The sequence below is a fragment of the Callorhinus ursinus genome, unplaced genomic scaffold, assembly GCF_003265705.2.
Source record: "Callorhinus ursinus isolate GAN/ISIS: 27379988/994484 unplaced genomic scaffold, GSC_fseal_2.0 scaffold20, whole genome shotgun sequence".
In the NCBI taxonomy this organism is placed as follows: domain Eukaryota; kingdom Metazoa; phylum Chordata; class Mammalia; order Carnivora; family Otariidae; genus Callorhinus; species Callorhinus ursinus.
The window spans coordinates 27,262,463-27,290,447 of NW_027397082.1; the positions used below are offsets into that span (position 1 = coordinate 27,262,463).

At 45.0% G+C, this 27,985-nt stretch overlaps 1 long non-coding RNA gene across 3 annotated transcripts in view; it reads left to right on the plus strand.

Annotated features, from left to right (window-relative positions):
* The window catches only part of LOC112830856 (uncharacterized), a 29,628-nt gene extending 3,582 nt beyond the window's left edge, over nucleotides 1-26,046 (plus strand). Inside the window, exons 2-6 of one of the 3 annotated variants that reach the window (XR_012381715.1) lie at nucleotides 44-94; nucleotides 773-897; nucleotides 23,555-23,645; nucleotides 24,120-24,238; nucleotides 24,560-26,046. This is a non-coding gene — a long non-coding RNA (uncharacterized lncRNA). Of the gene's footprint in view, nucleotides 1-43; nucleotides 95-772; nucleotides 898-11,060; nucleotides 11,216-23,554; nucleotides 23,646-24,119; nucleotides 24,239-24,559 lie in introns of those variants that run through there. The other 2 variants (XR_012381716.1, XR_003210018.2) reach the window with 2 other exon arrangements.
* The last annotated feature ends 1,939 nt before the right edge of the window (nucleotides 26,047-27,985 follow it).

Genomic DNA, 27,985 nt, shown 5'->3' on the forward strand with positions numbered 1-27,985 from the left:
AATGTTCATTTAACTCAACCATATCCTGTGTTATCTCATTTAGGAGACCACACTTGACAACTAACAACTGACGGGATGTACACATTCAGTCCAGGTAAGGGAACCCTTCCCATCTGTGTAGTTGGCAGAATCGAATGCAGCCATCTGGAAAACCTCTAATAAAAAGATGCTACTTGGTTTCAGAGAGAATGCCAAACACCTGTGTCTATTATTAATCTGAAGTCACCGAAAATTAGATTTGAATAGCTCAGGTACTAATGACAAGTGAATTTAAGATCATCCCCTGTACCTTACATTTGTCCTTTCTCTAGGTAGGTGCAGGGTTGGGGAAGGCCCTCCTTAGGACAGATCTGTTTTCTGTGCTCTTAGCTTCTCATCCTGTGTCCTTCTCCTTCCCTCTCGGGCATCTGATGCTTTTTTGCTGCAAATAGGGTTTCTGGAGCTCGCTGGTCAAGTTCACCTACCAGTCAATGTCTAATGCTCCCAAATTGTTCCTTTGTTCTCCGTTGAGTCCATAAATCCTCCCACTTCCTCAGGACACTGATCTCACGCATCTGTTTGGACCAAAGCGATGTGACCGAACTTACTCGTGGTGATGTCTCAATGTGCTAACTCATCCATCCTCTAAATGGAAAGACTAAAGGCAGAATGTGGGGAACGGGGGCCATGTCACAGCACTTCTGTCACCATCGGGTACCCTTATTTTCATTGCTCTTATCCCAATCTGTAATTCCGTAACTGTATAATTAACTGACTTCTTTCTTTCAATTAGATGACAAGCTCCATGAGGGTAGGGCCCATGGCCCTTTGCCTTACTCAGCCCAAAGCACCATGACTGGAACAAATACCTGTGAATGAATGAACGAACAAATGAATGAACTGAATTTTCAAATACAGGTGAGAAAAACCTTTTCCATGAGTGCTCAAAAGGGCAAAAGTTTAAAAAAATGGTGACAGGGTCTCAAAAAAAATGGAGATTCTTGTAGGGAGGTGAAAAATTACTAGGGCTTTGTTTAAAAAGATAATGCTGTGCACACATTTCCTTAAATTAAAAAAGGAGAAAACTTACTGAGGCTGACAGGTGTCAAGGAAGCAAACCCCAATTAGTTAATACCCTTTGCTTGCAGGGCATCCCCTCTCAGCTCAGAAAATGAATCAGTACCACTCTTTCCTCCCTTCATTCCCTCTGCTCTAATGAGGCAAAGAGTTTGGAAACAGAATAGCCAGGCCGAGCCGCATGCATTCTGCTCTCCCTCCAACGCCTATGTCCCCTGGCCGACGCAGACCCCCTCTACCTACTTCATGCTTTCTCCTCTCTGGCTTTCTTGGTGATGAGACACAGGAATGAGATGTTGGATGTAGAATTTGCCACTTTTGCACAGACTCAGCCTGCACTGCAGAAGTATCCTCGTTCTGCTTGAGTTACTATGAAAATGAGACAAAATAAGTCAATGTGCTAGGTGTGTGGTAGGCACTCCAAACATGCAAGTTTTTTTCCTTCTTGGTTCATAAAACACCTGTAAACAACAGCTGTCCAGCAAGGATCTCTCTTTATCTCCTGGCCTAAAAAGGAGGCTACCATGTTGGTAATTAATTAAGCCAGAAGATTGTGAGCTGCGGTTGGAAATGTACATATGTGGCAGGGAGCTAAGAAACTCTAGAGGCAATAGCCTGTTGCTCCCCAGAGGTAAGGCTTCTTAAAGAAGGTGATTTATCTTTAAAGCATCACTCAGGTGCCTTTTTTATATTCCTGCCATTGCTATGGAAATCACCCCCGTAAGAACGTGCGGAAATGTAGACTGCGTCACCAGATGCATAAATATGGGGGTGCAAGCGAGGGGCAGGCATGCTGACACTTGTCCATCTCCAGCTTTGGACCTGAGGAAAAAGAACTAGAATTTGGTTGAGGAAGAAGGAAGGAGTGCTATGGGGTAGGTGCCACCACAGGTAACTCAGCGCCTGGTAGACCCTAAGACCTTCTAGAATATCCAGGTCTCTACTACTTAGGCTGACCATTCTGTCTGTTGTCTCAACATTTCCATTAACAGCATCTCTTTTCACTGTCAATACCTTCCTGGTTTAGTTGATAAGCCAAATATAAGAATGTAATAAGAATTCTAAGACTATACTTTCCCCCATACAATAGGAGAAGCATCATTGCAGTGATCCCAACAGAGCTATGATTATATTTTATGCACAGGACTTAAGTCATGAATAAAGTTACTTTCTGGGTAGAACCATTTCTTCCTTTCTTTGTACTTTTATCACTTCTACTTTTGCCTCCCCCCAAAAGAAACAAGCTGTCTGCTACCATTTCACAAGAGAGAATAAAGTTGAATTGAGTCGTGGATACTGGAAGTCAGCTAGGCTCACTCATCAGTGAATCAACTAGATCTTATATGTGTTAGCCTTCCAGATTACATATTTCATATATGTGCTGCAAGAAAAAAGATAAATTTCTGCCTATCATGAACACTTTGAAGGTGCATCATTAATAGTTTCTAGCTGTGAAAAACTTAACTACAAAAGGGCACTGGGGACATTGCAGAATCTGTGGGGAAGGCTGGAAACCTTGTTGAGAAAATGAACAGGCAGCCCGTGAAGCTGGGGAGCCCATCCTCAGCCAATATCAATGCCACAGAAGTTGTCCAACATGGACACTGCTGCCCTGCTATTGGGCATTGGACCCCATTGGGGGCACCAAGACCATGGCTGCCCCTACAGACTGGATGTTGTTGTCTTTGCTGCTACCAACAGAATGGATAATCCATGATCCCTTCTTGGACTAATTAGCTTCTGATTCTCAGTCCCAGAGGCGTGCATCTGATGGGCCATGCCTAGTTTGGGTGCTGGGGCTCTAACTAGAAGAGTGAATATCAACCTTTGCAGCTCCCATAGAACGAGCTTTCTGTCTCCCACTAATTTCACAACTATAGGAAGGAAACTGAGATGCTCTGCAGCCAAAAAAAAAAAAAAAAAAAATGTCTGCCATATGGAGAGATGGTGAGTATTAAATCTGAGAACGTGAAGGGCCTCTCTCTATATATAATCTTCAGAAATAAGATCCTAAAGGTCTATTGAAATCAAGGTCAAATATTCCAAAATGAAGCCCTAAAGTCGGCTTCCTTGGGTTTTAAAAAGAGGAGATAATTTTCCATTGTCTGAGGGTTTGGCTGTAATGCTAACAGAGGAGAGGGAAAGGAGAAACACAGGATGCTTATTAAAGTTCTCAGGGACAGGAAAAGTTCACAGTCCTGGATGGAGGAGGGGGCGTTGCCAATTTTGTACCATTATCTGCCAGAAATCCCAAGCAACCGCAGAGGCAGGGGAATGTAATACAAGGATGGGAAGGAATTGAGCCAGAAGGCACAGAATTCCACGCATAGAGAGAAGGTGAGGATGTGGCCTGCAGCAGGGGACAGGAATGCCAAGGTGAACTTTGGGTCATGGGGAGTGGTGTCCTTAAGAAATCTTGAACACCTGAGTGTCACATACAACAGGTTGTGACTCAGAGGCATCCTTGAGGAAAGAGGGGATGAATGGGTGATTGGAGGCAATACACACACACATGCCCCCCACCCACACCCCAACACACACACAAAGCATCATCTAATTGTAGGACAAAGACAACAACATCCAGTCTGTAGGGGCAGCCATGGCCTTGGTGCCTCCAGTGGGGTCAGCTGTCAGGATGAGAAAATTCGCCAATGTGTCACGTTGATAGAAACCCAACACTAGTTAGCTCAGGCAGAAGAGAATTTATTGGAAGGATAAAGGGGTGCCTCATATAATTGCCAACACAAGGGGGAGGGAGCAGTTGGACCCAAGAGTCCAATGTCTCCAGGACTGTGTCTGCATCTGTCTCTCATCCCTCCATGAATTGCAGACCAGCATCTCTGGCTTGGTGGAGAATAGGGTTGCTCACAGGGCGAAGGTCCTGCCCCATGGCTTCTACCTCCAGAGAAGAGATGACCCCCTTTTTAGTTCCAATTCTGTAGAAATACTCCAACGAGTCTGGCTCACCCATGGCAGGTGTGCCAGTTTATACTTCTGATGATTTTAAAGGACAATACTATCTGTGAGCAAACTGCTAACGTTTTTACCTACCCTGCGGGCAGTGGATCATGGCCCTGACCCATCCATCTTGGGTTCGTTTTCCCCTGGATCTGACAACTCCGCAAGCCACTGGGCCATGGGACACAGACATGATGGCTGGGGCCCCATTCCTACGGGTCAGGGTTGTTCTCAGAGAATGGAGAATCACCGAGAGCTCTAGCTGGTGTCTGGTATACCCGAGGATGTGGATGAGCCCTCCCTGGCCTTGTGGCTGTCTGGCCGCTGTTACAAAGACTGGCCTGGCTTTGGCAAATACAAAATGAGTTTATGGTTCCTGCCTCCTGCTTACTCCTCATGTACCTAAGGCCATACAGTTCACATGTGGAAAGTAAAAAGGCAGTGACTAGCTAGTCTGTCTTGATGTTCTAAGCAACTTCCCTGAGAGATTCTTGACCGAGCTGACTTAATCACACAGTTGTTTTGACGTTTTACAAACAGAGCCATCGTCTGTAGTCTGGAAGAAAGTCAGTGTGCATTTTCCAGATTGATGCCATCTGATGTCAGCTCTCTCTCCCAGCCTGACCTGGCTTTGCTGAAGCTAAACCCTACAGAGAATATTTCCGATGTTATACTTGTAGTTCTTAGGGCTGGGAGGATTTTCACAAGGACTTCTAAGCAGAACTGGATAATTAGAGAAGGATGGGTGATCCTGAGAAGCCATAGTTGAGCTTATCCTTACCTGTTCGTGGGAGCTGAGACTGGCATCTGTAGGCCAAGTTATATGTGCTCCGAAATGTTTGGTATGGAGTGATGTTTTAGGGACCCGATTACATCCGTGTTCCAGCCAACTCTCCATGCAGGGTCATGGTCCACGAGCCTTCTATGGAAACCTAAAGCCCCACAGTGGATTCAGCTGTCATTTGTTACTAGAAAGTGCCTCAGGTTCAGCATTTCCCATTTCTACTTTCACTGAAGTCTCTGACTTTTGGACACATTCTTATTTAAAAAAAAATATGAAAGCTCTGTCCTTTTAGGGATAGATGTCAACATGTCAACGGCTTTGTCACCTTCTTTGCTAATGCCAGTGCCATCAGAATTTAAAAAGCTGAAGCAAGGAATTGCATTTTGAAATGAATGCCACGTGAACAATCAAGCAGCAAGCCAGAAACTTCGAGTGAAGAGAATTAAAGCAGAACTCCGGTGGAGAGCATTTAAATCCTCCTAACCGTTGTGGTCTTCCTCAGCCTTTCCCAGCCTCCGGGGCCAAATGAAACAAAGGTGGTGTCATATTTCCCCTGGGGGTGTGTGGCGGGGGTGGGGGTGGGGTGAGGGTAGGGTGGGGTGGAGCAGGCACACTGAGTATACGCACCAAACTTTCACGCTTCCCGTCCCCACCTTGACAAAGCATGTGCCTCAGAATCATTTTCCTGCCACCAACTTCCCCGGTGCAGGTAAGAGAACATCAGATCACACATGAAACACTGAACACCACGCTTCCTCATTGGCTTCTTGGCACCCACAGACCTGTTCGGGCTTCCGGATTTTCTGTTTGAAAACCAGATGTGTTGGCCACCTCTTAGTCTGTATTTTTAAAATTGATTTTCCGCCCGATACTATCAATAAATTCAGTGTGTAGGTCCATGAATGTAAGCGCATTCCATATGTGTCCTTGCTCGGGATTCCTCTTCCGTGTCAACAAGGATGGTTAAAGTTCAGAAGCTATTCACATTGGACGTTTTCACACCAGAAGAAGCACACAAATGTCTCTCCGAGCCCCGCGTTTCAGAACAGTTAGCAGCAGCATGTAGAAAAGTATCCAAGAAGCTATTTCATTTCCATGGCAGCCAGGACCCAGACGCCAAAGCTTTATAGATTAAAATCAATGCCTGAATTGCATTCAGAAAGCCTGAATTGCCTGTCAGCCTTCAGGACCAGCAACGCAATGTGATAAATGAGGTGAAGAGCCTCATCCAGGCAAGGGGGTGCGTGCCGCATTAGCGAGCACTTCTGTGTCTTTTTCAAAGCAAATACCAAATGGAATGAATTACTGGGAAACAGCAAATGAATGTCAAGAATTTGAGATGCGGGGGTTGTAATTTACTAATTACTGGGAAAAGATGAACACAAAGTCAATGTGTGAAAGAATGTGGGGGTGGGGGGGGGGGGGGGGGGGGAGAGTGGAGCACCCGAGACAAAGAAAGTGAACGACACATGTAGAAGGCTCCTATTTTCTGTCCTGGTAAAAAGAGATGGATTTTCCAGGCAGAGATATCTGCTTCAACCCCCAGCTTGGTCATCGCTGCTCAGTGTCATAAACTGCAGTGAGTGTTAATTAAATAAGACAAATATATAAACATGTAGATTAGCATCTGGCACACAGTAGGCAGGCAGTAAATGTGAAATCCCCCTTTCCCCAGCCCCCATTCTATTCCTTTTTCATTTAGTACAGGAACCACAGCACTGAGACAGAACTGATTTTGCTCAATGATTCAGTGTTAGAGAGTGAGCCTCACTGCCTCCCATAGCAGATCAACACTGAAAGACAGTAAGGCAAGGCTGGAAAGCTCAAGCATTGAGAAATTCACAGAGAAGCATTCACAAAGAATGGGGTGACTGTAAAATTGCATGAATAATACAACTTTGGATGCTGTCTTCTGCCTGTTGGTGCAAATCTGTCCAATGGCAAAGTAACAACCCACGGTTTCATTCTCCAGTGTCCTTGCCTCTCTTCTGTGACTTTAATGCATTCTCTGAGCCCGGGGGGAGCTGGGCATGTCATTCCAATCAGCCAGGTGCTCCTAACAGGGCTATAGCTTCCAGCAGCCAAGATGGGGACTCCCTGGGGTGTCCTCTCTGTCATGAGGGATAGGAAGGATGCCATCTGAAGAGGAACCATAAAGTAATTGAGTATGACCTGGAATGGGAGGGAAGAGATAAAGATGCCTGTCCTGGCTCACCACCAACCAGATGTGGAAAATGATGGGCTGGGACCGGAGTATCATTTCCCAAACTATTTTCACAATTCTTTAAGACACTGTGATAGAGATAGCTTGTTTTTCCTCAATACCCACTGCTCCCTTGTTGGTAACAGTACCCTTGATTTTCTAGCTGTGAATATGGCCACTCTGAACATAGAGACCACACTTCCCAGCCTTCCTTGTATTTTTGTCTGTGATAAAGTTCTGGCCAATGAGATGAAAGAGTAGACAGTGTGTGCCACTTCTTGGAAGTGTCGCTGGAGTGTGTGTGTCTCTCTCTTGCCTTTCCTTCTTGCTGGCGGTGTTTCTGTGTTTGTGGCAGCTGAAACTGGATCAGCCATCTTGGACTTTGATGTGAAAGCCACAAGCTGCTCAGAGGATGGGAGAACAGCATGACAGGAGGAAACTGGGTCTCTGACATTGCCAGGAGCCATGCCGACCCCAGACTATCTAGATTTCTTTTATGTGGAAGAGAAAAAGTCACTGTTACCTTGGATTTTCTGTTAATAGAAATTGAACCTAATCTTAATTAACAGAGATGTTTATAGACGTTCTACCAAAAAAGTTTCTTTGGGCGAATGAGGTCTGGAAATTCTGTATATTATAGATCCTTTCTAAAGACTTGCAATGCACTCTAGCACATTACAGGTCGTAAGAGGTCCTCAATGAAGAACCATAATCTCTCATGAATTTCTCCCGTGAGGCTAGTGTTCTACAGACCCTTGCAACTCAGAGCGTGGTCCGTGGACCAGCAGAATCAGCATCACCCAAGAGTTTGTTACAAATGCAGAATCGCAGGGAACCTTGGACCCACTGTGTTAGAACCTTCATTTTTAGCAAGATTCCCAGGTAATCTGCCTGCATATTAAAGGTTGAAAAGCATTGCTACTGATCACAGTGTGGAAGATGGTGTCCCGTGATCCTAGATTCTGGCACAAAAGTAGCCCCATGTCTGGAGCCCCAGGAGCAAATGAGCAGGCGTGGGTGATTCTCACAGCCACAAGCTGCTCCTGAGCTCTGCAGGGCTGGGGCTGCTACTGTCAAGCCCGTGAATCCCCGGGACAATTTCAGCTCTAAGCTTTGAGTCATTTTCAAGGCCATGCCTTTTTTGACCGATACTAATTGAGCCAAGAGTCTGTGGCTGTGGCCATCGTCCTCCTCTGCTCCCGGGCCGCCTCTGCTTCTGGAGGGACTGCTGGGCTGGAGCTGGTCTCCTGCCAGAGCGGCCCCCTGCTGCTGCACCCTTCTTTGATCAACTAGTGCTTTTCTTCACAAGTTATACTTGGATCTACCGGAGAGGCAGGAGGGATTTCCAGCAGACCCAGGGCTACCTGCCAGGGCCTATACAAACAGCCTGGGCTGGGGATGTGGGGGTGTGGACAGGGACAGGTCAAAGCATCTGTCAGTCTTTTTCAATCACACACAAGCTCACCAGGGGCACCTAGTCTAGTTAATCAAGACATCAGCTGAATTAGGTTATATTGTTTGTGAAACAGAAATCAATTGGATCAATCCCATTTGCTTTCTGCTTTACAGTTGATCTGGAGGTAGCATGTCAGAGGCTGTGCTAGGCAGTGGTAAAGATTTTGTTCTCTGGAGCCAGGCTTACTGGGTTTGGATCCAACCTGAATACGTGCTAGCTGCATGATCTTAGTCCAGTTTCTTAACCTTAACAAGCTTTGGTTTCCTCATCTGCAAAATGGGGATAAAAATTGTACCTACTTCCCAGATTTGTTGCGAGGATTACATAAGGAATAAATGTGAAACACTTGGGCTTGTTCCTGGTCTATAGGAAGCACTATAAAAACAGTAAAAAATTAAAAAAAATATTTGCATAAGTCATAGGTAATTGCCATTATAATTTGGGGGATTAAAATCTAGATCACCTGGCTAAAAATCTAAAAATGAGGAAAGAACGGGCGCCTGGGTGGCTCAGATGGTTAAGCGTCTGCCTTCGGCTCAGGTCATGATCCCAGAGTCCTGGGATCGAGCCCCACGTCTGGATCCTGGCTCAGCAAGGTGCCTGCTTCTCCCTCTGCCTCTCCCCCTGCTCATGCTCTCTCTCTCTCTCTTTCTCAAATGAATAAATAAAATAAAAAATAAATTAAAAATAAAAATGAGGAAAGAAGTCTCAATGTTGTATGAGGTGACATAGAGTATTTCAGCCCTGTTTCTCCCATGGGGTATCAGCTAAACAAATGATTGTCAGTTTCACGAAAACAGAACGGATCATTTGAGCAAGCACCATTTAGCACATGTCTACTGAATGTCAAGGTCGGAGGTCTGTGCTGGGCACTGTGGGAAATGCAGTGACAGACATAACAGATGAGTTTCCTGCTCTGTGACTCAACAGGAGAGAGGCCTTGGCACAAATATCTTCATTCAATGTTGAAAATGCTATAATATGTTCTGGGAAAGTAGAAAAGCACATTGTAATAATTCCTGTGCCAGGAATTACCTATGCACCTTTGACATACATTACTTCTTTCGATACTCAAAACAAGCCTATGATGGTGGTAGAAATCATTCTCATTTTACAAATCCGTGGGTGGAGCTTCAAAGACCTTCAGAAAATTGCTAAGTTCTCATACCTGGGCAGTTAAAGAGTGGGATTCGAACTCAGGTCTGGCTGACGCCACAGTTCTTGCTTTTCTATCACAGGAGACTGCGAAGAAGAACAAAGCCTTCACAGAGAAGGTGACTTTCAACTGGGCCTTGAGAGACGAGTCAGGTTTTCAGGCCGAGTCTAGAGTCAGAGGAGGAGGGAGGGTTGTGGTTGGCAGGAGAGCGCCCCGGCCCCTTTGCAGAGAGAGGCCAGCAGGAGAGGAGACCCTGGCTGGCAGAGGTCGGTCAAAGAATTGGGAGACACAAACATGGGAAGCTTGACAGTGGTGACATGGCAGAGGATCCCGAGTCAGAGATCGAGGAGCTTGGACCACATTCCTTGGACCAGCTACTTGCAGGGCCTCAGAGGAGAGGATGAAGTGCCTGTGGGGGATGGGCCCCAGAGGGCCGCGCCAGAGTTAAGAGGGGGCGCTGAAGTGCGAGGCTGAGGCGCAAGCACACAGGCTCCATTTAAAGGCATTCAAAACTGAAAACTCCAAACCAAACAAAATAAGCCACTGTACTTGCAAAGCCAAACAAGCCTGCAGTGAGCCTGGCCTTCCAATGACCGGTTTGCAGTTTGCTGTGGATCCCAGCACAAAAGGGGCGCAGAGCTGGAGTCAAGGAGGCCAGCGAGGAGGCTGTGTGTGGAGGATGACCGGGGACAGAATGAAGCCATTGGCAGTGGGGCAGATTCTGACGCATCGTTAAGACATTGAAAAATCGATGACTAAACAGCTGGATTTTACATCTGGCCATATCACTTCCTTAATTATCACTTGCAGTGGGGGGAAAGAGACACATGGACTAAGCATCACCCGTAGGTCTGCTTTTGAAGCTTCTAAAATTCAAATAAGACGAAACTGCTTTCTGCAATGCTTGTGATTTAACTGCCTGCAGCCTCCCAGCCCGTGAGGGTGGAGGGACAGGGGAGAGGAGAGAGAATGGTTAAATAAAAACAGTTCTATTTTGGGCATGCTTTAATGACAGCCTCCTCTTCGAAATATTTTTCATGCAATGCCTTTTCTGTGCCGTGTCATTGAAAGTGTTTTTAATTTCAAAGAGAGGCTGTGGCACAAGATGTTAATCAATGAAATTCTGGCATGCTTTTCTATGAATGTGCCTCATTATTTATATTTACCACTGACAGAGATGAGTGCTTAAGCCCGGGCAATATTATCATTCATGCCTGGTTAATAAAGGAAAAAAACAAATGCTGTAGGAAATTCATCCTGATGCTGGAGGGAGGGAGAAGGACCTATTTTAGGTCTCTGGGATATTTCATTGTCCCCAAGGCCTTCCCTGTGAGTCACAGGACAGAAATTTGAGGCAGAGAAGGCAGAATAGCATAGTCCTCTGGACTGAGAAATAAGTTTTGGCTGAAATGCTGGATAATAGTATGAATATATTCCTTGCTTGCAGGTTTCTGCAATGCTTTCTGTTCTGTATGCACGGGATGCAGCCAGCAATGCCAGCATTTTTGTTCCTCTGAATTCTTGTCGTTGGACACTGCCAGGATTTAGGGTGGGGTCAGCCCGGGGCCATTTTAGCCCCAATAAAGATCTGTTTTATTCAAGGCCTGCTTGTCCCTTGCCTGTTTACTGCTGCCTAATACAACACTTTCTTTATCTCTTTTTGGCGCCACCCCAAAGAAAGCAGGGAGACTTGCTGCCTCTGGGATTCCAGTTTCTATCTTCAGTCTGGTCGCCTGGGGTTTCGGGGCTCAAATGGGAAAAAGCTAGAGCACAGCGTTCAGGACAAAATTTCCTGTATGCCACAGTCCAGTGCAAAGCAACAGCACGGGTGACAAGGAGGATGCTTCTGATCTGCACTGTGGAGCTGTTTCTTCCCCTTGTGGCTGAAGGACACTGCTGTGTCATTCACACGCTCCCGTCCCCTCCCTGCTCCGGACGACAGGACCCGCAGACTGACTGGGAACTTGGGGGTGTTTCTCTGGGAAAACTAGCTGGTGACTTGGGAAGGTGCGCTCTGATTTTATCTGAACGATTACCATGTTCTCAGCCACTTATCTGGTCTGGACAGTCACTGGGCTAACAGGCCGGGGCACCTGTAAGTGGGGCCAGTTTCCTGAGCCCTGAGCACATGGCCTATGTGGCTGCACAGTGCTCCAGACTGTGATGGGCCCTCCATGTCTTATGTATGGGTTTAATGTATGTATTTCTTGGTGCTCTTAAAGTAAGGGGACCCCCATTTTCATGTGGCACTGGATGCTCCAAATTAGGTAGTGGGTCTCGACTATAAGACGGGATCTTGAATATTCCCAAGTCAGGCAACTGACTATGGAGAAATTTCCTTTTTTAGGTTCCCCAGTGGTATTCTAACTCTCAGGAGATTAAAGGAAGCATATGAGGCAGTGACAAGTACGAATGCCTGAGAAATCCCGAGATCTGTTAATTCGGAGGAGCGGGCGGGGGGTGGGGGTGGGGAGGGGCTCATGGATTCAGTGGAAAGGCAAAGTGTGGCGTAGCCTTGAAACGGCCGGCCCAGCAGAGCTAGAAAGTTCAGAGAAGACAGTGATTGGCAGTGGCAGATGCAGCTGGGAGGCCGAGGGGGCGCAGAGAGAGGCTGTTGAATACGCCCTTGAAGAGGTAACTGGAGACCTAGAGAAGCCGTAGAAGACAGGGGTAAAAGCTGGCTGGAATTGAGGATTCCAAAAGTGGAACTGGAGACTGCACGAAAGAGAACATGTTCAGGAGAATTTAGAGATGAGAGCTGGTCAAGCTGAAAAGGTGCCGATGGGTGGCCTGCACCTGTCTGTGGGTCACTGAGAAGGCGGGGAGGGCAGAGGGAAGGAGAGCTCGGCCTGGACACTGTCAAAAGGGAGGGGAGAAGAGGGACGGCTGTGGCAGAGGACCCAGCACACACCTGAGTCCCTGAACCCTTGCCGCCGCCGCCCCCACCGCCCCCACCGCCCCCACCGCCGCCACCGCCGCCACCGCCGCCACCGCCCCCGCCGCCGCCCCCGCCCCCACCGCCGCCCCCACCGCCGCCCCCACCGCCCCCACCGCCCCCACCACCGCCCCCACCCTGATTGGCAAGCTCCTGAGCAGCAATGGAGCGCAGCAGAAGGAGGGTGTTAAGCAACACTCTTGAAAATCCGGTCTGCGAACATCTGCAGCAGAACCCCTTTCTGGCGTTTGTTACTAACGCCTTTTCTGGATCCCACCCTGGACCTCCACTGTCAGAATCCCTCAGGGCCCTGGATATGGGAGGGCAGGAGTTAGCATTTTATATACTAAAGTTCCCACGTGATCCTGATGATCCGGAACATTTGAAAACCAGGAGGCTAGAGAATCCAGCTGTGTCGGGACCGAGGGGCAGCTAGAGCTGCAGGGTTGCAGGGGCTGGGTCAGGAAGGGAGGGTGTGGACGATGACCTGAGTGATTGCCATGCACATCTGTCACAAAGGGAGGTGCCTCCCAACAGCCTCCCACCGCCAGTCCCCCAAAAGCCTCCTGCCAGCCCAGTTCCCCATGCCTCCCGACTCGCTGGGAGTATAACTGTCTCCTACAATCCCCAGGGAGGATTAAGACTTTCCAGTGAAGACTATGTTCCTGAAAATTGTACTCTGGTCTATCTTGTTTTTGTTTGGAGGTAGTCCGTCTAAGGAGGGTCCAAATAATGCCAGCTGTATGAGGGGGGTTCTTAGTATAAAAGGGAAGACCCCGTGAGCTGGGTGTACGGAGCAGGCCCAGCACTTGGCTCTGCACTCAAGCCAAGCACTACACACTGCTCGCTTCTTCCTTCTCCAGCCTTATGCCTTGTTTAAACTCTCCTTGCTTAAATATCCAGAAAACTTCCAGGCCTTGGCTTGGGCCAGATTCCTTATTCTGGGCTCAGCCTTTCAGCCCTAGATAAATTTGATCTCCTTTGGCCCCTGACTCTGCTAGCGTGAATAAGCTGACAGGATTTATGTGTGGTTCTCACATTCAGCCTCTTACTCAGTTTCCCTAACCTCCAGCTTCCTCTTCTCTCTAAGATTCCTTTGCAAATCTGTATTGATTAATCCCTGACTGATGTCTCACTAAACTACTGATGATTCCTTCCAGGCAGACTGGTTTGCCTCTCAGCTGTCTGATCCCCAAAGAACGTCTCAAGGTACCAACCATCCCGCAGTTCCTGAACGTTTTTGAAAGCAGTCTTTCTCAAACATTAGCATGCAGACAGGTCACCCGGGAATGAACATTCTCATTTAGAAGGTCTGGGGTGGGACCTGAGATTCTGCTTCCGGTCCCCAGGGGTGCTGATGCTGCTGGCCCACAGACCGTACCCCGAGCGGCAGGTTTTATAAATGAGTAGCTCATAATTCTCTCCTCTGTCCTGCTCTACCTGCTTTAGTTTTTTTTTTTTTTTTTTTAATCATCTCATCATTGTACTTTAAACACAGGAATAGGAAAAGAATCTATCTGCAGTTAATTTGGATTTAATTTTCTTCCAGTCAAATTGATCTCTCCAAACCAACTTCAAATTGTCATCCCCCACACAAATTTCTATCATTTTCTTTGCATTATTTTCTCAGGGCCCTACAGCAAATGTCTTGTGTACAAGGCACATTAGAGAGATAGGACAGTGAGATGTAGAAAGCGGCTAGCAGGCAGGCTTTCTCCAACCACAGGATAACATGGCAGCAGAAGCTCCCCAAGGCTGGGCTCAGAGGGGCCTATTTCCCCGTGCCCTGGGCCATTTGCCGAGTTGATCTCACACACTTCTGTCTCCATGACGTTCACACCCTTCCTCCTTTGCGTTAGCAGTTGTTAAGTACAAAGGAGCCAATTGCGAGAACTCCTAATTTTAGGAAAAAAAATCATAATTTTTCTACTTGTATTTGGGATCTGAAAACATTTATTACTTTTAACATTTACATTTTAAATAAGGATTTCTTTATTTTTGCACTAGGCAAGTGAATTGAGTGAATCATCTCTCTAAAAATAAAGTTTTGGAATTGTGACAAATGTTTCACAATAGTAATATTTGAAGATGGAGAAATGGTTATTATTAAACATACACCTTAGGTCTTTCCTGTCAGTAAAACCTACTTATTCCTCAGGGTCCCACCCCCCCCAAACCACTGCCTGGATGTTTTTACTTTTCACAGCGGAACCCTTAGAATGATCCATACTTATTCGGAGACATCTTCAGCCGCACTTTCTCATGAAGCACCTGAAGTGGGCTTCTGTTTTCACAATTTTACTGAACTTGCACTACAAGGACATTAGCCATCTCTCAGTCACTGGGTCTAATGGTTCCTCAGTCTGTTTGCTTTCCCTGTCTGAGTGCGTGATGCTGTCAACCCATAAGACCAGGAACAAAGCAAGGATGTCTACTTCACCATGTCTGTTCAACCTTTGTATTATATGTATATAATACAAATATATACAACGTATATAATACGAATATACAAAGAATTATGTATAATATGTAACACATAAATGTAATATATATAATATATATTTCTGTACATTATAATGTTTCAACATCTTAAAAAAAGGTAAAAGAAAAACGATTCTGGCTGGGGAGAGACTGCAGCTTCTGGAACTAGCCGATTCTTAGAGATAACATAGGGCTCCGCAGAAGGCATGCATTTGTATGCAAACTAGCCAATTGAGAGCCAAACCTCCTCTATCTGACCCAAGCTCCCTAGAAAGAGATCTTCTGCCTTAATCATCCCCGGGCCAGGTGCCAGGCAACCAGAGACCATCCCGATAGCCCAGAATCTGCTGGAATTGTTCAAACTAGCCAGTCCTAAACTGTTACCCTTCTCTGCCTTGTCTCTCCCATAAAAACCCTCATAAAGACTCTTGCCTTGGCTTTTTCTTTGCTCCTGCTTTCTGTCTCCTAACCACCTGGGGCTTCCCAGGTGACCCTGCCTGGCGTGCCATGCCTCCTGTTAGTAGGACTTGGGAATCTAATAAACTTTTGTTTCTCTGAGCCTCTCCTGTGTTTTCTCTTGTGATTGTATCTCACTGGTCATCACATAAAAGAACCAGAACTCACTGTTACAGGTGGTTCTAGACGGAGCCATAAAGCAAGAAAAGGAAATACACAGCATCTAGATAAAGAAAGGAAGAAATAAATATTCATAGAGGTTGTGATTATCTATTTAGAAATTTCTGTAAAAAAGGCTACTGGAATTAATAAGTGAGTTTAAGAAGGTTACATGAACAATTAGACATTGAAATTCCAAAATTAAACCATTTACAACAGCATCAAAAAGATGGGATACTTAATGACAGATCTGATCAAAGATGTTCAAAGTATGTACACTGAAAACTACAAAACATTGCTGAAAACAACTAAAGAGGGCCTAAGTAATAGGATCCTGGATTGGATGTGGAGCAGATGAATCAATATTGTTAATTCTCCCCAGATTTACCTATAGATTCAAGGCAGTCCAATTGAAATTACAGTTGGCTTTTATTTTTGTAGAAATTGACAGGCTGATTCTAAAATTTATAGGGATGGGGCGCCTGGGTGGCTCAGAGGGTTAAGCGTCTGCCTTTGGCTCAGGTCATGATCCCAGGGTCCTAGGATCAATCCCCGCATCAGGCTCCTGGCTTAGCAGGGAGCCTGCTTCTCCCTCTCCCTCTGCCTCTCCCCCTGCTCATGCTCTCTCTCTCTCTGTATCTCTGTATCTCAAATGAATAAATAAAAAAAAAAACTTAAAAAAAATCCATAGGGAAATGCCAAAAGCTTAGAATTGCCAAACCACCTTAAAAAAAAAAAAGAATTAAGTTGGAAGACTTACACCACCTGACCTCAAAACTTATTCTAAAGTAATAGGAATCAAGATATGTTGTATCAGCATAAAAATAGGCAAATAATAAGCAGAATAGAAAATCCAAAAATAGACCTGCACGTAATGTAGTAATTGACGTTGGACAAAGGTACAACACATGGTGCTAGAACAGTTGGATATTTGTATACAAAAAAAAAAAAATTAAAAAAAGAACTAAATAAGACAACAAAAGCAAACCTCTTCAGTCTATAGCTTGTACCATATATAAAAATTAACTTAAAAAAATGGATTTAGGGGTGCCTGGGTGGCTCAGTTGGTTAAGCGTCTGACTTTGGCTCAGGTCATGATCTCAGCGTCCTGGGATCGAGCCCCCGTGTCAGGCTTCCATGCTCAGTGCTTAGTGGGGGGGTCTGCTTGTCCCTCTGCATCTGCCCCTCCCCCCTCCATTTCTCTCTCTCTCTCTTAAATAAATAAAATCTTTTAAAAAATGGATTATAGACCTAAATATAAAAACTAAAACTGTAGAAATTTTAGGAAAAAACATAGGATAAAATCTCCATGACCTCAGTTTAGACTGAGATTTCTTAGTTACAATACCAAAAGCACAATACACAAAAGAATACATTGATACATTGAACTTCATCAAAATGAAGAACTGTTCTTTGAAGGACATTGTTAAGGCAAATGAAAAAAGCCACAGACTGGGAGAAAACATTTATAAATCATGTATCTGATAAATGACCTCTATCCAGAATTTATAAAGAATTTTCAGATCTTAATCCAGAAGTTCACTGACGCATAAATGCATAAACAAATGGTGGTATATCCGTATAATGAAACGCTACTTAGCAGTAAAAAAGGATGAATTATGGATACAACTACATAGATGGATATCAATATAATTATGCTGAATGAAAAAAACGCCAATCAACAAAGAGTTTTTACTGCATGCTTCTATTTATGTACATACACTGCTATAAAGTGGAAATGAATTAGCAGGGACTGAAAGCAGATCGGTTAGTTGCCTCAGAATGGGGGCGGAGGAGGGAGGGAGGTAAAAAGGGATAGCAAAGGGGCATGAGGACAGTTTGGGGGATGAGCTATGTTCAGTCTCTTTATTACAGTTATGGTTCAAGGGTGTATACATTTGTCAGAACATCATCTCTTGGGATCCACCTCAGCTGCCCTCTCTCTCCCTGACCTTGAGGAAACTCCTCTGTCTGTTATTATTGCCCACCATTCTAGGATATCCAAACTTTTGTGAGGTTTGGCTTTATAAAAGAAAAGGAGGGGTGACAGTATTTCAGGCAATCTTTCAGGCAAAGAAGTATCAAAAGCCTACTTACTTTTGTGCAATTAGTGGGGGTTGAAGGTGGGTTAGGAAAAACTCAGAGCGCATAATGCAAATTGACATCCCCCAAATCATCCTACCCACGTGCACGGTACCATTCTCCTTACCATCCAGACTCCCAACCCCACACCGCTCACAGATACCCTTGCATATAATTTTCACGTTCTGTCACTTCCTCATTTAAAATGCCTTTCATAGTCTGTGCACTTAGCCCTGCTCCACATCTTTATTTTACAGTCAGCTTCTGGCCGCCATTTCCTTCCCTTCCTACACCATTGTCCCCACTCCCAATTCTCTCTGCAAATGAGCACCGGGGTAATTTTCTTAGAAGATCACCTGGAACATTCCAGTGTCCCGCTTAGAGGCTTTTCCAGGCTGCCTATTGTTAAGGCAAGGTACAGATAACTTTGCCAGGTAGTCAAGGCCCCTTCCAGTCCAGTCCTACCTGGACTTCACTCTCTCTCCTCCTCTGTCATGACCCCTCTGCTCCAGCCAAGCTGGTCTCCTATCCCTCCAAACAGCTCTATCCCTTCCATCTTCTCCTCCTCCTCGACTGATCCCTTCCTTTTGGGAGTCTTAGTCTCAGCCCCTTTGTTCCCCACAGTCTTTCTGACTCTGAGTTATCATTACCTTTTCCTTTTTGGAGCTCAGGCTGTTTATTGCATCCATGCCAAACATTTGGGCAGTTAACCCCAGCTTGTGTTATGAAAGTTTTATTTTGCTGTTTAACTTTCCACATATGTATTTATGTTTCTCTCTCTCCATTTGGGCTATTGCTTTCCTACATATGTTGCAAAAACATTAGTTCCTCCAGCTGCTCAAACCAAAAAGTTCATCGTATTCAAATAATTTGGGGGAAAAGCTGCATACTGTGTCCCTCTCTAGAAGATTCACATTGCATATCAACAATATTGAAAGATTTAAAAAGTCCTGTATACTGCTGAAACTTGGATTATATCTTTGATTCATTTCTTTATTTTCTGATGCTTAACTGTTGAGAAAATCTTTCTTTTCTTGAAACACTATTAATATTCCCTAGAATTCCTCTCAGAGGAGACTTTGGGAAGTACTGAATTAGATTATGGACGCCTTCCCCATCATTGTAACCCTACCACAGTGCCTAGCCTACTGACCTAGCACTTAGTAGGTGCTTAGGATGTATTCGGGGATTTGGTGAAGAATCATTAATGTTTTACTCACTGATCTGAAGTCTTCTAAGAGTTTCTTTTTGTGCAGTCTTGAGAATGCTGTAAAACAAATAAGCTTGCTTCCATTTCTTATTAAATTTATTGGCAGTAGACTCTGAAACTTAATGGGATTTCTAAGTCCTCTATACGCTCCCATGTCTGCCTGAGAAAGACAGTCTGTGCTCCTACACAGTAGGAACATAAAGAGTCCACTGAATTTTCCTCTTCTAGTGCACTAGACCCAGGCTCAGCTTGTCATTCAAATGGCTGCCTTATCATTTCATTTCCCTCAGAGAAACGGTTCAGAGGAAAGCTCGGGAGCCGTCTGGACTCCCGCGAAGGAACTACGCCGAACTTCTACTAGACGAGTCAGACTTCCACGTCTCATTTTTTCACATTTGTGGGTTTGGATGTACTTTCACCAGCATGCTGGACAGAAAAGCTAATGATTTGGATCTGAATCTGAGATAGCAGAAGAAAAATAACTACAATTATTTCGAGAGCCAAAGCTGTGGTAGGGTTGCTAGCACTTTGAAGCCAAAGTTTGATCTTGGGATTCAAAAGCATTAAGAAATCTCTTGAGAGGATTGACAGTGTTAGTGATTGATTGATTGATTGATTGATTGATTGATTTTTTAGTTAGTAGGACTTTTTTTTAAGATTTATTTATTTATTTGAGATAGAGAATGAGAGAGAGAGCACGAGAGGGGGGAGGGTCAGAGGGAGAAGCAGACTCCCTGCTGAGCTGGGAGCCCGATGTGGGACTCGATCCTGGGACTCCAGGATCATGACCTGAGCCGAAGGCAGTCGCTTAACCAACTGAGCCACCCAGGTGCCCCAGTAGGACTTTTTAAAAAAATTGCTTTTAATAAGTAATATACCTTATACAGTATAATATTCATATTATTACATTATACAATATATAATACATTAAATATAGATTTATGTGTATATATGACAAAAATTCAACATATACAAAACAATATATAGCAAAAGCTAATTCTCTCCCATTTCTGCTTCCCACTCAACTGGCTCTCCCCAGAGGCAACCCTTTTTAAAAGATACTTTTTGAAACTTCCAAACATTCTGTACATATATCAGTACATATTTATGCAATCCCAAATGTTATTATACAATTTACACTACTTAACCTTGCTTCTTTCCCCTAATATGCAGATGTGTCCTTTGCAGTACATGTAGGGTTTCAGTGTCCCATTCATGGTCCATTATTTCCATATTGATGAACATTTTGTTTATTTTCAACTTTTTGCTATTATAAATGATGCTATAACAAATATTCATATATCTATCTTTTCACAAATGTGTGAATAAAACCATGTAATTAATTAATATTCTTATATTTAGAAATTTTGGGGTCAAGAGGTATACATATCTTTAAACTTTAATGGATCCCACTAATTTGCTCTCCGTAGCAGCCGTGGTAGAATTTACAATTCCACCACCAATGTATGATAGTGTCATTTCCCAACACCCTTATCTATACAACTTGTTATCCAACTTTCCTTTTAACTTTTTCCAATATTATAGGTCAAAGACATTGTCATAATTTGGATTTCTTACATGATAAGTGAGGTAAAGCAAAGCATTTTTCCAGATGAAAAACCTACAATACTTTTTCTGTGAATTGTGTTTATTCTTTATCCATGTTCTGTTGGGATATTTTGTCTTATTATTGATTCATGAGAATTCTTTATATACTGTCTGTGATATATACTGAAATAGCTTTAATCATTAGTATTAAACTCCTGAAAGAGACGTTAGACCATGATCTCTTCCAAAGTGTCATTCTCTTAAATTCTGATTTTTTAAAGGTGTGTTAGAGACTACTTCAGAAATTACTGATTTCCTTACTTCTACTTCAGCGTCATAAAATTCTTCCTACCAAAACAAGACCACAGTTAAATACCAGCACATTCTGTATCAGCTTATCAGCTTTCCAAAATTAGCCAGCAGATTTAATAGATTTTTTTTTTTTTTTTTGGAAGCACTCTAGGCTCATGACTTGTTTATGTTCTAGCAGAAGTAGGCTGCATATCTGCCGTGGCTGGTGGGATTTATTCAAAGAACAACCCTGCCATTCCCTCTAGATCAGAGGTTACAAATTGGCCACCCAAGGGCCAAATGCAGCCATGGTGTGCTTTACTTGGCCAGAATGGTGCTTAGAAAAAATGTGAATTAGTTGCCCACATTAAAGACAGTGGGTAGTTTTACAGGAATATCTAGACTCCTGGCTTCTGCTGACAAATCACAAGATCTGGCAACACTGCATTTCCACATGACAATAATTGGCTGGAGCTTGTGGGTTTCTGCCCTTTGCACGGACCACAGGCCTCTATGTTCTTCAACCAAGTCTGCCTCATTCATATCACCTGCCAAGTTCCCAGAGGTGTTTGCCTTTTTCACACCTGACCATTTGTTCCCAGAGTTTTCCTCTCTCTCTCTCTCTCTCTCTCTCTCATCAGTCAGAAGAAGAAAAAAATCTCCCCAGCATCTTGTCTCAGACTCAGGTCTCTTCCTCTTCTCCACCCCAGCCTTCCTTCCTTTCCTTCTTTGGAATGTGGTGTCGCTACATCCACAGAGTGTCTACTTGTACTTTGCGGGAGTCCTCACGTTTCCCCTTGGAGCCTTTCCCTCTGCCCCAGGATGCCTTCCAAAAGAATTTGGAAAGCTACAAAACTGCTCAGCTAGGGCATGAATTTTAAAACATGGTTAAATGGACTTCAGCAAAGTTTTGAGAAAGATGAATAAAAGCAGATTTCGGAGGCTTCCTTTGGGAACGAACGGAGGCTTTCACCAGAAAATGTTTTTGAGGATGCAGCACAGTGACCCAGGACTGGCTCGCTCCTCTCCACCCCTACCTGCTTCCCATGGGTCACATTCTCATCAGCTTTCACATTCTCTGCCTCAGCTTTGTCACTGCTCTCCCTGCTGCTGCCCATCTCTACTCTTCAATTCTGCTCTCCAGCCACAATTTCCTAAAGTGTGAATCTGTTTTACCAACTCCTACCCAACTTCAAACCCTTCAGTCAGTCCCTGTTGCCTAAATGTGTCCTTGTCAACAAGGCTCCTGAGGTCCTTTATAATTGGCCCAAAGGACCTCCTTTCCAACCAATCCATTTCCCTGGTAGCCCAGGTGCATCAGCTTCGGGGCTTATCCCTGAGCACGCACCAGGAATGCTGTGTCCCCATGCTGAGACACATGGCGCTCCCTTTCATCGAAACACTGGATTCTGACCTTTTACATCATATGCTCCTATTCATCCTTCAAGATCCAAAGCAACGTCATTTCTTCTGTGAGGCCTTCCATTTTCTCCTACTTGGTCTCTGCCTCTTCTGTATTTCTACAATACTGTGGCATGCAGGACAACCTGGGGAAGGCTTCCTCAGCTTCCCCAGCCTTGGATGGGGTTAGCACCCCTCCCCTGCCCTGGGGTTCCCACAGCACTTAGCATTCTGCCACCTCAGTCACTTCGAGTATCCTGGCCCCATCCCCACATCCCCACGCTCAGCCCCTCTGGACCAAGAACTGTCTCTTTCATCTTTTTACCGGTGGTGGAAGCATGGACTACGGTACAAGCTAGAAGCTCAATCGGTGTCTGATGAACAGAAAAATTAATGAGAAAAGGAAAATAATGTGATGGCGAGAACTCACATGACTCTATGAATGCTTAACTCACATTTGTATTTGAAGAGATGCTTTCTTGAACAAATATTTGTAACAGCATAATCAGGAAAATAGAGACCATGCTATGTGTTGCAACCAGAGGAAATTTAATACGGGGGATTTTTTCACAATGTTGGAGGCAAGTCTGGAAGTGTGAAATGGGAAGTTGAGACAACCTAGTTATTAATGATTGTGGGAAGAAGCTACTGAGCCCGGGGCTGAGGTAAACTAGCCACCACCCTCGGGACACAGGTGCCAATTGATGAGGATGCAGCAGCAAATAATATGGACACAATCTGCCTTCTCATGTTGTCAGCCTATCTGGGAGGAGAGACATTAAGGGGGTATGAACAATAATGCCTTTTGATAAAGTATATAGAGAAAGCTCCAGAACCACAGAGCTGGGAGATTTAATTTAGTCTGGGTGTAGCTGTTCCCAAAGCGTGGTCTGCAGAATCAGAATTAACTGGGGACTTGTTTACATTACCCCCATCCCAGACCTCCTGAGTTAGAATTTGGCGGAGGGGGCAGGAGGACAGAAGGAATCTCTCTTTTTAAAAAAGCTCTCCAGGTGATTCTTACGCAGACCAACGTTTGAGAAGCCCTGCCCACGGGGTCTGCGTGGCCTCGATAAGGAAGTATCCTTCACCCTGAGATGGGAAGGGCGAGCATGAGTCAGTCAGGAGCAGAAGAGCTGGGACAGGATTATTCCAGGCCAAAAGGGCAGTGTCAAGATCTGGAAGTCCAAGGAAGCCAGGTCTATGACAAGAACCAGTAGATAAGGGAAACCGAGTGGTTAGAGATGAGGACTCGCAGAAGGAACAAAGACAAGTCAGAAGGTGGGAGAACTGGACCCTGTGAGTTCGGATAAAAAACAAAATGAAGTAGAAATAATAAGATTAATTTTGAGTGACTAATCTCACACTGATTTTACAGTAACCCGGCTGTACGAGCAACTTCATCATTGAAAGCAGACTGAAATCAGTGAAGCTACGCTAAGGAAAATGAGGACCCAAGTTAAGTCCCGGTGAACATTTGTTGTCTGTGTAATGGGAAAAACTGCCAAACTCACTCCATTCCCTTTCCCCCAGAGGAGACAGGTTGAACCTAAATAATTTAATCCAGTAGTCTGGAGCTCTTCCTGGCCTTTCAAGGGGCATCTGTTAAGGAGTGGCCCTGTTCCTTTCTCCATGCTGTTTAGCTCCTGGTGGGAAGTCTGTTCTGCACAATAATGGGGCTCGGTTGTCTTGCCAGTGAGAAAACAGGTCTCTCTCAATGAGGATTCAGATCACATTATCCCTGAAATAGTGTATGTGCCCAATTTAACATGGCCATGATTAAAAGGGTTGGGATGCCTGTAGCTCATACTGGGAAATAAAATGGAATGTGACCAGAGGGATCCACATCTCCTCAGGATGATGATGGGACTTATTTTTTTCTTTTCCTCCCTTCCTTCCCTCCTTTTCTTCTCTTCCTTCATCCGTTTGTTCCTTCCTTCCAGATTTGGGTGGCCGTAGACATCTCTGAACATCCAGCACTCCTTCTTTAGACTGAAAAAGGGACTTGGGATCTTGCATGGGAAGGAAAGAAGAACCTAGGGAAGGAGGCCCCTTACTGTAGGTAAGGATGGGGTTTTGTAGGGGAGATGGGTAAAGGCTCAGACAAAAGCTAAGGAAGAAAGTACTTGGGAGGGCCTACAACCTGAGGGTGAGCTAAGCAGCAGTGGGAGAAGCAGGCAGAGGGTCTCATCCTAGAGAGAGGCCTAAGTCTTCAGGTACCTCCTTGTGAAACGCAGGAAACTTAGAGCTGGTGAGACCTTTGACCTTACTGGATGCAGGGCTCAATGCCAGAGGGGCATTAGAATGGAGAAGATCCTTACCTGTAATACCCTTCTGAGACTGACTCACTGTTCTGTATGTTCATGTGTTTATGTCTGCGAAGTGTGGTGCGGAGACCAAAAAGGCAGAAAATGGAGCACTGCCCACCTACATCCTCATTGGCCCCGGGGGGAGAAGGTGCATATCTTTACATTTGTTTATCAGGTGGATTCTGATTGGGTGTTCTGAGTAAGCCAGATGCTGGGACAACAGATGCCAGACAGAGCTGGTAGAAGGAGCACTGCAGAGTGGGCAAGCTCAAGGAAAGGGCACCAAGTTTTTTCCTTACCTCACGGTTTGGACAAGCTGCCTTCTGAGACAGTAAGGGGAGCTGGACATCCTGATAACAACCAACCGCCTTGTCTCTAAGAAGACAACTCACGGTATCCTGGACCAACACAGATCTATGTCTGAAAGTACAGAACACACCATCTTGGAGACGAGGAGCTTAAGTCCCTACCTCATGCCTCCTCCTCAGTGGTCATTGGCTAGACACTTGTTCAGCATCCCTAACTCAGCTCTCAATATACCCAGAGCAGGAGGGCATCCGAAACTCTGTAAAGGTACATCACAAGCTACTCTGGGAAACCTGCCCACGGGCCCAGTGGTTTGCAGATGTTTTGTTTTTAATCAGTGACATTCCTGGGGCAGTCCCCTTGATAGATTCTAGAATCTGCTCATTTTTTACTGCTCTCCCCTGGCCTCCCAACCGGGGGCAGATTCTTTACCCCCAAGTAGCATTGCCAGATAAAATCCAGAGCACTCAATTAACTTTGAATTTCAGATAAACACCGAATAATGTTATAGTATGAGTGTGTCCCAAAATATTGCACCAAGAATTCTAATTTCACAGGGCATCCTGTATGTTTATTTGCACAAACCAACCCCTGGGGGACTCCCTAAAGGAGCAGACACTGTGCCTGTGAGCAAGCAGTGGGTTTCAGTCCTCTTTCCTACTTTGAGATTGCTCAGCGATCACTGATTTTATTACATATGAAGACTTTCTACATCGTCTAGAAGATGGGAGAGAACGAAGTGAATATTTCTCAACACTACAGACACATTTTTTGTTTGTTTGTACCAAACACAGCAGCCCAGTAAGGAAATTGAGAAGAGAAATGCAGTGTTACTAGTTTTCCAGTGAAACCCCCCACATCTTCACTCTACAGTATTGGGATGAAGCTGGAGGTAGACCAGGACAGTGCAGAGAAAGCAAGCTGATGTGATCTGAAACTGTCAGAAGAGGTTTGTTTTGCAACCACCCCTCACACCACAGAGTCCCTTGTGGGTTAGTTGTGAGCAGGTTTTTTATAGCACTAGGACTGTACTTTCATTATGAGAAAGCAACTTGCCCTTAGCCAGAGTGAGAATTAGATAAATTACTCTCCTCACATCAGATTATTAATGACTAAAACGCTCTGCCTGGAGATTTTTGAAACTTCCATGAGTGTAAACTGAAAAAAAAAGTCACTTAAGTGCTGCAGGCGATTTTCCACCTCGTAGGAAGTGGAGATTCAACAATCCTTTAGGCTAGAATCTTCCTTTATTAGAACTACCAGCTGGTGGTTAATAAATCACCTTTATTTACACAAATATAAAGCAAGCATCTACCCATTGCTTCGTGTTGAAAAGTATAAAGTTATCACTAACATGAATGTTGTTTAGACTAGAAGTTCCTTGTTCCGTTTAGAAGTAGAAATTGTTATGTTTGCCTGAGTCAGACCTGCTTCTCTGTATACTTGTTTTGGTTCTAGGGATTGCTTATAGAAGCCGAGGGTCTGGGCAGAGAAAACAAAGGAAAAACATGAGATCCAAATCTCATGCTAGAGGAATTGGACAGAGTTCGGCACAGCTCAGCCCAAACTGGGTCAAAGCTGTCACATGCACACTGTTAAAACTGAATTATACAGAACGGTACTGATGTTGGACTCTTATCTGCAATTGTTAGGTTGAGGCATATGGGGCAAGGCCACCCCCTAGTGGTAGGGGTTGGGATTGCTCCTGAAGGAAGGAGAAATTCTCATGTCAATCATCCCAAGAAAAACCAATGATATCAAGATTAGGTTAAACCCCAAATGAAGGTGGGTTAAACACATAAGTAGTTGTTTCTCTTTCTGAAATAAAGTCTGGAAGTTGGCAGTCAGAGCTGTTAGGGGTAGCTCCTTGGTCCCCAAGGCTTCCTTCTATTTTTCTGTTTAATTTACCTTAATGAACAGCTTCTGTTCTCGCGGGTCACAGGATGGCTGCCGGAGCTCTAGCCATCATATTCACAAGAGAGCTAGAAAGAAGAAAAATGAAAAAGGAAGAAAAAAGTGTGTGTGGTCAGTGTATGTGTTTTAGGGAAAGGGCTCCCAGCCGATTCTCTTTTGGTCTTTCTGAAGTGCCCCAAACAGTTCCACAGCTCGCTGAGGGGCTGAGAAAGTCTCTTGCCTGGGCACTTTGCCACCCTAAATGAATGGGGGTGCTATTACTACGGAGGCAGGAGAGTGGCTCCTGGGGGCAGCAGGAGTGTGCCGCTGTCTGGGAAGCAGGCCTGAACCTGGAGGGCAGAGAGCTGCTTTCCCACCCAAAGCCGCTTGGCAGCTGGGCCTGAACCTTCTAGTGCTGGTGTGAGCTGGACTCTGCCGCATAGAGCCAAGGTCAGGTCCCAGGTGAGAATAGCTCTGTGAGGTGTGCTTCAGGGAGCTGCCTCTGCCAACAGTTGAGATTACTCTTGCAGCTGAACTCGACTTCCGTTATCTCCACACCTTCTGTGAAGTTTTATCACTCCTCTGTTGGGGCTGTGAGAAATTCAGGGGTGGGGTGGGGAGGTATTCATGCCTGGAACCGACCAGTAGGAGGAGGCCTATTTCTCCTTTCCCAAAGCTGGAATGGTGGTATCTGGCAGCAAAGGTTGGCTGCCCAGAGCTGCCAGAGGCCATCACAGCAGCCCCCCGAGGTGTCTGGCTGAGATACCAGCTTATGGCTTGGCAGCCTGAGGAGGGACCTGAGCAGACAAACGTGAGCAGGTCGGACACATTCCAAAACGCTCTTTAGGACTGCCACCCTGGTTCACCCTGGACTGAGGTGGGCTTTCCTGGGCTGCAGGACCTTCAGTGCTAAAACCAAAGAAGTTCTGGGGAAACTGGGATGAGCTAATCATCTAAGGATACAGGTAAGAAAGCATCTTGTCAGGAACCTTAGAATTTGCCTGGGAACACCTGGAGCCCAGGCTGAGTACCTGCGTTGTGGCTGCCAGAGGCTCAGAGTCACTGGGGTCTTTTCTTTTATTAATATAGTTTATTTCTTAGAGCAGTTTTAGGTACACAGCAAAATTGAGAGGAAGATACAGAGATTGCCCGTATACCTCCTGATGCCACACATGCACAGCCTCCCCCATTATTAACCCTCCTAACCAGATAGAACATTCATTACAACTGATGAATCTACATTGACATGCCATAATCAGCCAAAGTCCATAGTTTACATTAGGAACCACTTTGGGTGGTGT